The following is an 8,694-nucleotide window of genomic DNA, read 5'->3' on the forward strand; positions in this document are numbered from 1 at the left end:
TCAGAAATGAAAATAAGTTGATGATACAAATCCAAAGTCATAGTCCCACAAACATCTGTTCCTTTGCCACCCCTAGAGTTGCACACAGCAGTGTTCTCTGGAGGGACAGGGAAGAGGCTCTGCTCTGGAAGAGAGGCTGGGACCATTTGAGCAATAAAATGTGGGGTTTAGCACTTACACTGACGGTATGGTCTAGGGATTAGGCTGTGGGCATCTTGGGGGGAAAGGGGCATTCTGCTTTCCACAGGTGGGAAGAAAAGGGTTGGTCAGAGGCTAGTTTTCCTTATACCATTCTATATCCAAGAAAGAATTCTAAATTCAGTGTGGCATTCCAGGTTATTATGAAGATACATTTGTCAAGGTAGGAGAATAGGATAGAAACTATATTTAATGGTTTATTTTAATTTATAACATTTATTTTCACTCAGTCCCCCAACTGCCCTCTCCTGGCAACTATCTGTATCCATGAGTCTGTTTGTGTTTTGTTTGTTCATTTATATTTTTCTTTTAATTTTTAGATATTTAGACATATGGTGCCTCCATTTGCATTCCTCCCACCAGCCCTGCAAATATTAGGGGTAAGCCTAACCCAAAGTCACCATACCACAAGTGAGTTCCCAACTTAGAACATGGATCATCTGTTTCCACCACACAAGGCCACGTCTTCAGAGAAGGAAGACAACAAGCTACTACCATTGACTGTTTTACTCTGTTTTGATGCTGTGTTTATCCATCTGCCTCCCAGGCGGTCACATTATGAGTTTTTGAACCTCCTATCCAGCACCTTGCTTCATGAAGCTTCTAAAGCTGTGATTCTCCTCTAACTAGTTTCCAATCTGGTCATACCTTGCTCGTCTCTCTATATATAAAAGCCTAAGTGACCATTCGACTGGTAGCTATGACGTGCACTGACCACCAGGGGGCAGATGCTCAACACATAGGCATGGAAACAGAACAGACTGATGAATCTCAGAGGGGAGGAGGCAAAGGGGAGGGCAGAAAGAGATTAACCAAAGATCTTATATGCATACTAGAGGCCCAGTGCATGGATTCATGCATTGGTGGGGTCCCTCGGTCTGGCCTGCGGGGATCTGGCCAAGTCCGTGCACCGGGCCTCCAACATCCCCTGAGGGGCCCTGTATTGGGAGAGGGCTCAGGCCAGGCTGAGAGACCCCACCAGTGCACGGATTCATGCACCGTGCCTCTAGTACTAAGTATTGTCCTGTGTGAGTACTTCTTATCCAGACCCTCCTCTGTTTCACTCAAATTCATTCAAGTTCAGCCCAGTTGATTGTGTCTTCCTAAATCTCAAAACCTACTTGCTTCTCCACTTCCTTAGCTGAGGCTCTCCTCCTCTCACCTGGATCACTAAAACCACCCCCGCCCTCTGCACCCAGCCCCACTTGTTTCCCACAGAGCTGCCGGTTCAGAATGCTTCTAGCATGCAAGTCTGATTTTGGGTAAAACCCTCCCATGGACTCCTATGGCCTGCAGCCCTGGCTGAAAATTAGAATCAGCTAGAAAAAGAAAAAAAGAATCAGCTAGGGAGTTTTTAAACAATGCCTCCATGGGCACACAGAAGTGGTTTAGTCACTGTCCTGCCCTCTGGAGCTCAGTCTAGTGGAGGTGCCAGACAATGATAGCAATAGGTAGAGTGGTAGGTGTGAGGATAAACGGCAGATCTGGGGTTGGGTTAAGTAGAGACTTTTCAGAGGAAGTGGTTCTCAAGCTGAGTCTTAACTAGGCCAGGAGGCTGAGGACTAGAATTTTGGGCTGATAGAGCGGCATATTTATAGGTCCTGATGTTACAGCAGTGAAAGTTGGGGGAATCCCAGATCGGTCATAATGACTACAACAGGGGAAGAAGGCAGAAATAAGACTTAAAGTACTGCGACCCTATTATTCCATACACTTCATGAGGGGCCTAAATGTTATTTATTCTTCACTTGGCCTCCATGCCAGCAAGGTGTCTGGTACATGGCAGGTGCTCAGTAAATATTTGCTGGAAGATTGAATGATACTGAGTTCCTGAATACCATACAGAGGAACCTGCACTCTATATCCTGGAGACCAGTGGTTCTCAACCCTGGCTGCACATTAGAATCACTTGGGGGAACTTTAAAAACTAGAAATCTGGGCCACACCCCAAACCAGTTTCTTCTGAATCTCACAGGCTGTGGGGACTTGGTGCATTGGGATCATGTTTAAAAACTCCCTGATTCTAATTTGTAGCCAGGGCTGCAGGCCACAGGAGAACATGGGAGGGTTTTACCCAAAGTCAGGTTTGCATGCTAGAAGTGCTCTGGACTGCCAGCTCCGTGGGAAAGGAGTGGGGCTGGGTACAGAGGGGGTGGTGGTATAAATAACTTAAAAAAATAAAGTGTACAAATTTAGGTGTACGAAGATGTTTGATCCATCAATTTTTTAATAAAACAAGGACAAACGAGACAACCTAAATGTTTTTAAGGAGATAAGTTGAGTAAATTATAGTGTGTCATAGACGAGAGTACCGTGCTGATAGGGAAAGTGCTCCATGGTGTGTTAAGTGAGGTGGAAGACACACTGCAGGGTGGTATGTGGTACCCCACTTTGGTGTTAAGGCAAACAAAATGCTTATGACTTGAAAGAGTGGCACTGAATTGTGAACTGGTGATGACGGAACTGTTGAGTCCAGGAGTTGGGGACATGATCTGCAGAAGCTCCAAAGGCCTGCCAATGTTGCACTGAGATTGAGGCTCAACAATGAACTGCGGGGTTCAAATCCCAGTTCTGCTTCTTACTAGCTGTGTGACCTTTGACAAGCCATTAACTTCTGTGCCTTCATTTTTTCACAGGTAAATGGAAATAATTGTTCTTATAGGTTGAAGTGGGAAATCGTTTAGTTCATGTACAACACCAGTGCTTAAGCATATGAATGTGCTTAATATTAGCTAAATCCAAGATTCATGAGTTGCATACCAACCCTTGCCACTCATTGGGCAATTTCTTAACTTCTCTGAGCCTCGGTCTCCTGCAGGGTTGTAAGGATTGGGATAGTAGTGTGTAAATACCTTGCTGAAGAAATTGTGTCTGGCTATAGTTCCTGGCCTCATTGCAGAGTTGGTAACACCAGTCTCTGGATTTTATCCCTGAGAGTAGATCCCATTAATCTCCAATTGGGGGGTGGGGGGACCGGAGGGCGCACACTTTAGTGCTCCCAGGCCTATAGGGAGAATGGAAGACCCAGCACGGAGGGTGGGCCAGTGGTGCAGGTATGGTAAAAGGCTGGGTTCAGCGCCACTCAGCTCCAGCCACGTGTTGCCCCATGGAGACTGGGTCAAGAGCTGCCAGATTTTACTGTTTTCCTAGGGAAAATTGTGAAATCTCTTGATTTTTAACTTTTGGCAATTAGTTCAATTTTGTAAACACTGTGAGAGCAAACAAAAATGTGGCAGCAGGCCATATGTAGCCCTTGAGCTGCTAGTTTGCTGTCTCTGCTCTAGCCTTTCTATGCTTGGGTGAGCAAAATATTTACTAAGTGCCTGTTGCACCTGTCTGTACTCCTTCCGTGCTCGGTGAGGTTTATTGTTTGGCAACCTTGGGCCTGCTGGCCCAGTATTCCTATCAGGTACTAATTCAGTCTGCTGGCTTTGAAATGCTATTTAATTGCCATTTTACTTTTCACTTCCCTGATTACTACTGAGATTGAATGTCTTTTATGTATCTATAGACGTTTCCTCTGCCTCAGTAAAATTTTTGTTCCGAGTCATCCTCTAATTGCTGATAGATTTAGGGCTTTCCTAATGGAATTTATCTTTTGAATAACATCACACCCACTGGACTAGACTTCTTGCCTGCACACCTTAGGAGGTCCAGCAACAAGCACAGTTAGCACAGAGTAGGGGCTTGATAAATATTTTGAACCAAGTGCTGTTTCAAGAGCGTATTTATTTAGCAGTTCTTGGCACAAGTATTAGTGGTTTAACTATGAACTTATTTAACAAGCACAACTCCCCTACTTTGATGAGAAAACAGACTAAGAGAGATTTGCCTGTATCTTGCTCCATTGAAACCAGGAAGTCAAAAGAGGAACTGGCTGGCTGTAAGAGAACAGTGATTCTTTTAGGTGATTAGGGAGGTATCTACTGAAAGGGGTATTGGAACTTGAGAGAGGGCAAGATTGGAATTCTGATAGCCAAATACACAGGTTATCCTAACAGGAGGCTGAAGAGGATAAGGCCGAGCTGTGAGAGCCCTCTTGCTGGTTTGTGTGTATCATACTAATACTGGAATTGAATGTGCCCCTTTCCCGTGACAGAGGGTCGACCCTCCTTCAGTAGTCAGTCACAAAACGAAGCCTCTCTTGTGGTGAATGGGAAGAGCACTGTTTTTCCAGCCAGAGACCTGGGTTCCAGTCCCAGTGGTTCCCATTACCTCAGCAAATCTGTTTCTTTTTCTGTACAGTGGGGACAATAATACCCACCTCATTAGGCCCTCCTTTAAATGAGAAAATAGTTAAAGCACCTATTTCTGCTCACAGTACTGAGCATCATTTATTTTTGTTGCTGTTGCTACCATAACTACCCTGCCTTCATACTGGTTAGAGGAGCCTCTTATCTCGTGGGGAGGATCTATCTGCCTGTCTTAGGCAGTTGTGCTCCCATGAGTGGCCTTCCTGTGGGTTTGCTGATCAAGCTTGGTCTTTATCAGTGATGACAGTTTCTCTGATTCTTGGTTACACAGCAACTTCTCTAGAGAGTAAGTTCCTTGAGGGAGGTCACGGTGCTTGAACATGGTGGTTCTGTGCAGCTGAAGGTCACGCTGGTTTGCACACAGTGGTATGGCTGGTTTTGCATCTGTGTTCAGATAGAGTACCTGCTTTTTGTCTTCAAGATAGAAGACTATGCCATCTTCACAACTTATGAAATATTTGTGGATGTGTTTATCCGTTTCAGGGGGCCTTGAACAGGATTGGGGGAGGGGGCACACTGTGAGCATTGCCTTTTCCCTCGGCTCATTTTCATCTACCCTGCTCTCAGGCCATGCTTCCATGTTCTCCAGTCCTGCAGACTCGGGCCTCCACTCCTTTACACCTCCTGCTGCCTCACCTGGAGTGTCTATCCACTCACTTCTCACCTGGAAAGTTCTCATTCCTTCCTAGATCTAGGACAAATGATCATTTTCCGAAGCCGCCTCTCACCCTGGCGGCTGAATTAGGCCTTCCTTCTTTGTAGATCTTCATTCTCTCGCTCACTTGGTTAGCTAAGCTTGAGGGTTATATTCTGTGCCAGTCAGAGGCTACTGACATTTATTTTTTAAAAAGTGGTCCTGCCTTGCTCGCTGTGGATCAGCTGGCTGAGCATAGTCCCATACACCAAAAGGTCGCCAATTTGATTCCTGGTCAGGCCACATGCCGGCTTGCAGGCTCTATCCTCATAGGGGATGTGCAGGAGGCATCCAATCAATGTTTCTCTCTTACATTGCTGTTTCTCTCTCTCTCTCTCTCTCTCTCTCTCTCTCTCTCTCTCTCCTCTCTCTCCCTTCCTCTCTCTCTCAATAAAAATAAAAAAAATCTTTTTTTAAGAAGTGTCCTTTCCTTAAAGGAGTTCATAGGCGTGTAGAAGGGACAGACCCAAGCGTGCAGACAGACATGCTGACTACGTAGGGAAGCTGTGAGGAGGAGCACCTCACTTGTTTTGGGGGATAGATGACAAGGAAGGTTCTTGAAGGTGGTGACACTTGCATCCTAAGAATGTGTGGGTATCCAAGTAGAGGGATTGGCTTTGGCAAAGGCACAGAGGAGAGAAATAAATGTGGTGTGTGCAGGACAAAGGCAAACAGTTGGTTTTGCTAGAACGTAGGCAGGGGTCAGAAAATGTAGGACTTTCTAGTAGGTTGAACCATATGAAATGGTCATTTTTGTATGTTAAAGCAAAAATGATCAGATATCATCCATTTCTTTTGGTTCAAGCTAATATGTCACCCTAAGGTTCTTGGATCATAGTGTTTCCCAAACTTCTGTCATTCCTGAACCACTTTTATGATTTTTACCTTATATGAGTTTCTACCTACTAAGCATCCACTTATTTTTATTTAAAAGGACTCACTTGCCCTACCTAGTTTGGCTCAGTAGTTAAGAGTGTCAGCCTGCCCTAGCCGGCGTGGCTCAGTGGATGGAGCGTCGGTCTGCGGACTGAAGGGTCCCATGTTAGGTTCCGGTCAAGGGCATGTACATTGGTTGCGGGCACATCCCCAGTGGGGGGTGTGCAGGAGGCAGCTGATCGATGTTTCTCTCTCATCGATGTTTCTAGCTCTCTATCCCTCTCCCTTCCTCTCTGTAAAAAATCAATAAAATATATTTTAAAAAGAAAAAAAAAAAAAAAGAGTGTCAGCCTGTGGACTGAAGGATCTTGGGTTTGATTCTGATCAAGGGCAGGTACCTCTGTTGCCGGCTTGAACCCTGGCCCGCGGCAGGGCGCATGCGGGAAGCAACTGATTGATGTGTCTCTCTCACATTGATGTTTCTTTTTCTGTCTGTCTCTCCTCTCCCTTCCACTCTCTCTAAAAATCAATGGGAAAAAAAGAATATCCTCAGGTGAGGATTAACAACAAAAGGAAGACTCACTTTTTTTACTGAAGTAAATTTATTTTAAAAGGAAACTTTATGTCATTGTTATTATTATTACTTTGACTCATCAATCCTCCTCAGTTAACAAGTGAGGTACCAGATTCTCTTTTTTTTTTTTAATTAATCCTCACCTGAAAATATTTTCCCATTGATTTTTAGGGAGAATGGAAGAGAGAGGGTAAGACAGAGAGAAACATTGATGTGAGAGAAACACATCGATTGGTTGCCTCCTGCATGCGCCCTGACCAGGACCCGGGTCAGGGAGGAGCCTGCAACCAAGGTATGTGCCCTTGACCGGAATCGAACCCAGGGACCCTTTGGTCCACAGGCCGATGCTCTATCCACTGAGCCAAACCGGCTAGGGCAGGTTCCTCATTTTTGGTTTGTCATTTACATTTGAGCTAGAAGCTCAAACTCTCTGAGCCTTGGGTTCTCATTCTTAAAAGGCCCTACAAGATTGTTGGGAGGTGGAGAGATGACATATAGAAGGTGGCACAGAGCTGAGCATTCTAGAAGGCACAGGGCAAGTGGCTGTTATTCTCATTCCCCTGTGGTACTTTCTTAATCTTCTCTACTTAACCCAATGGTTTTTAATCTTTTTTTTTTTCCCCAATGAGAGGAGGGAGATGTGGACACCCAAACTCGGATGGTTCAGAGACCTCTTTAAGAATGAAAACCCAAGACTGAGAGAAGTTGAGCTACTAACTCAAATGTGGTAAATGAGCATCGACCCATGAAAACTTAATCCAAGATGAATCGAATCAGTCTTTCTCTCCTCCCTTCCCCTCCTCCTCTTACCTGTCGAGCCCCATCAGCTCCCAGCTAGCTGCCTTCAGTTTACTACTTCATTCCAAGGGCACTCCCAGCAAAGACCACAACTACATGCTGGGTTTCTGGAGCTGAGGGCATGCTATCACTTAAGTTTCCTAAGCATCAATTTCCTTCTATGTAAAATGGACAGTGATGCCCTAACCCAGTGGTTCTCAACCTTTCTAATGCTGCGACCCTTTAATACAGCTCCTCATGTTGTGGTGACCCCCAACCATAAAATTATTTTCGTTGCTACTTCATAACTGTAATTTTGCTACTGTTAATAAATTGTAATGTAAATATCTGTGTTTTCCGATGGTCTTAGGCTCTACAGCAGCAGTTCTCAACCTGTGGATCGCCTAAGACCATCGGAAAACACAGATATTTACATTACGATTCATTAACAGTAGCAAAATTAGTTATGAAGTAGCAACAAAAATAATTTTATGGTTGGGGGTCACCACAACATGAGGAACTGTATTAAAGGGTCACAGCATTAGAAAGGTTGAGAACCACTGCCCTAACCGGTTTGGCTCAGTGGATAGAATGTCAGCCTGCAGACTGAAGGGTCCCAGGTTCTATTCCAGTCAGGGGCATGTACCTTGGTTGCGGGCACATCCCCAGTAGGAGGTTGTGCAGGAGGCAGCTGATTGATGTTTCTCTCTCATCGATGTTTCTAACTCTCTATCCCTCTCCCTTCCTCTCTGTAAAAAATCAATAAAATATATTTAAAAAATAAAATGGACAGTGAGGATTAAGATAACATAATTGGTTGATAGCACTTTGCTGTCAACACACATAATCTCATTTAATCCACACAGTAATGCTGTGAGGTAGATTTTCATTCAACTCAGGCAATATTTGTTGAGCACCTACTATGTTGTAGGCAGTTTTAGCCACAGCAATGCCTCATGGAGCTTACATAATGAAAAGAGAAGTTTAAAAACATGAGCACTAAATAAGGTCATTTCAAACTGATAAGTGGTATAATAAAAATAAAACAGCCTTGGCTGGGTAGTTCAGTTGGTTGGAGTGTCATCCCAATACACCAAGGTTGTGGATTCAATCCCTGGTGAGGGCACATACAAGAATTAACCAGCCCTGGCCTGTTTGGCTCAGTGGATAGAGTGTCGGCCTGCTGACTGAAGGGCCCCAGGTTCGATTCTGGTCAAGGGCACATGCCTGGGTTTCGGCCTTAATCCACACTAGAGGGGTTTGGGGTGCAGGAGGCAGCCAATGTGTGATTCTCATCATCCCTTCTCGCTCTCCCTCTCCCT

Source organism: Eptesicus fuscus, chromosome 9, assembly GCF_027574615.1.
Source record: "Eptesicus fuscus isolate TK198812 chromosome 9, DD_ASM_mEF_20220401, whole genome shotgun sequence".
Taxonomy (NCBI): domain Eukaryota; kingdom Metazoa; phylum Chordata; class Mammalia; order Chiroptera; family Vespertilionidae; genus Eptesicus; species Eptesicus fuscus.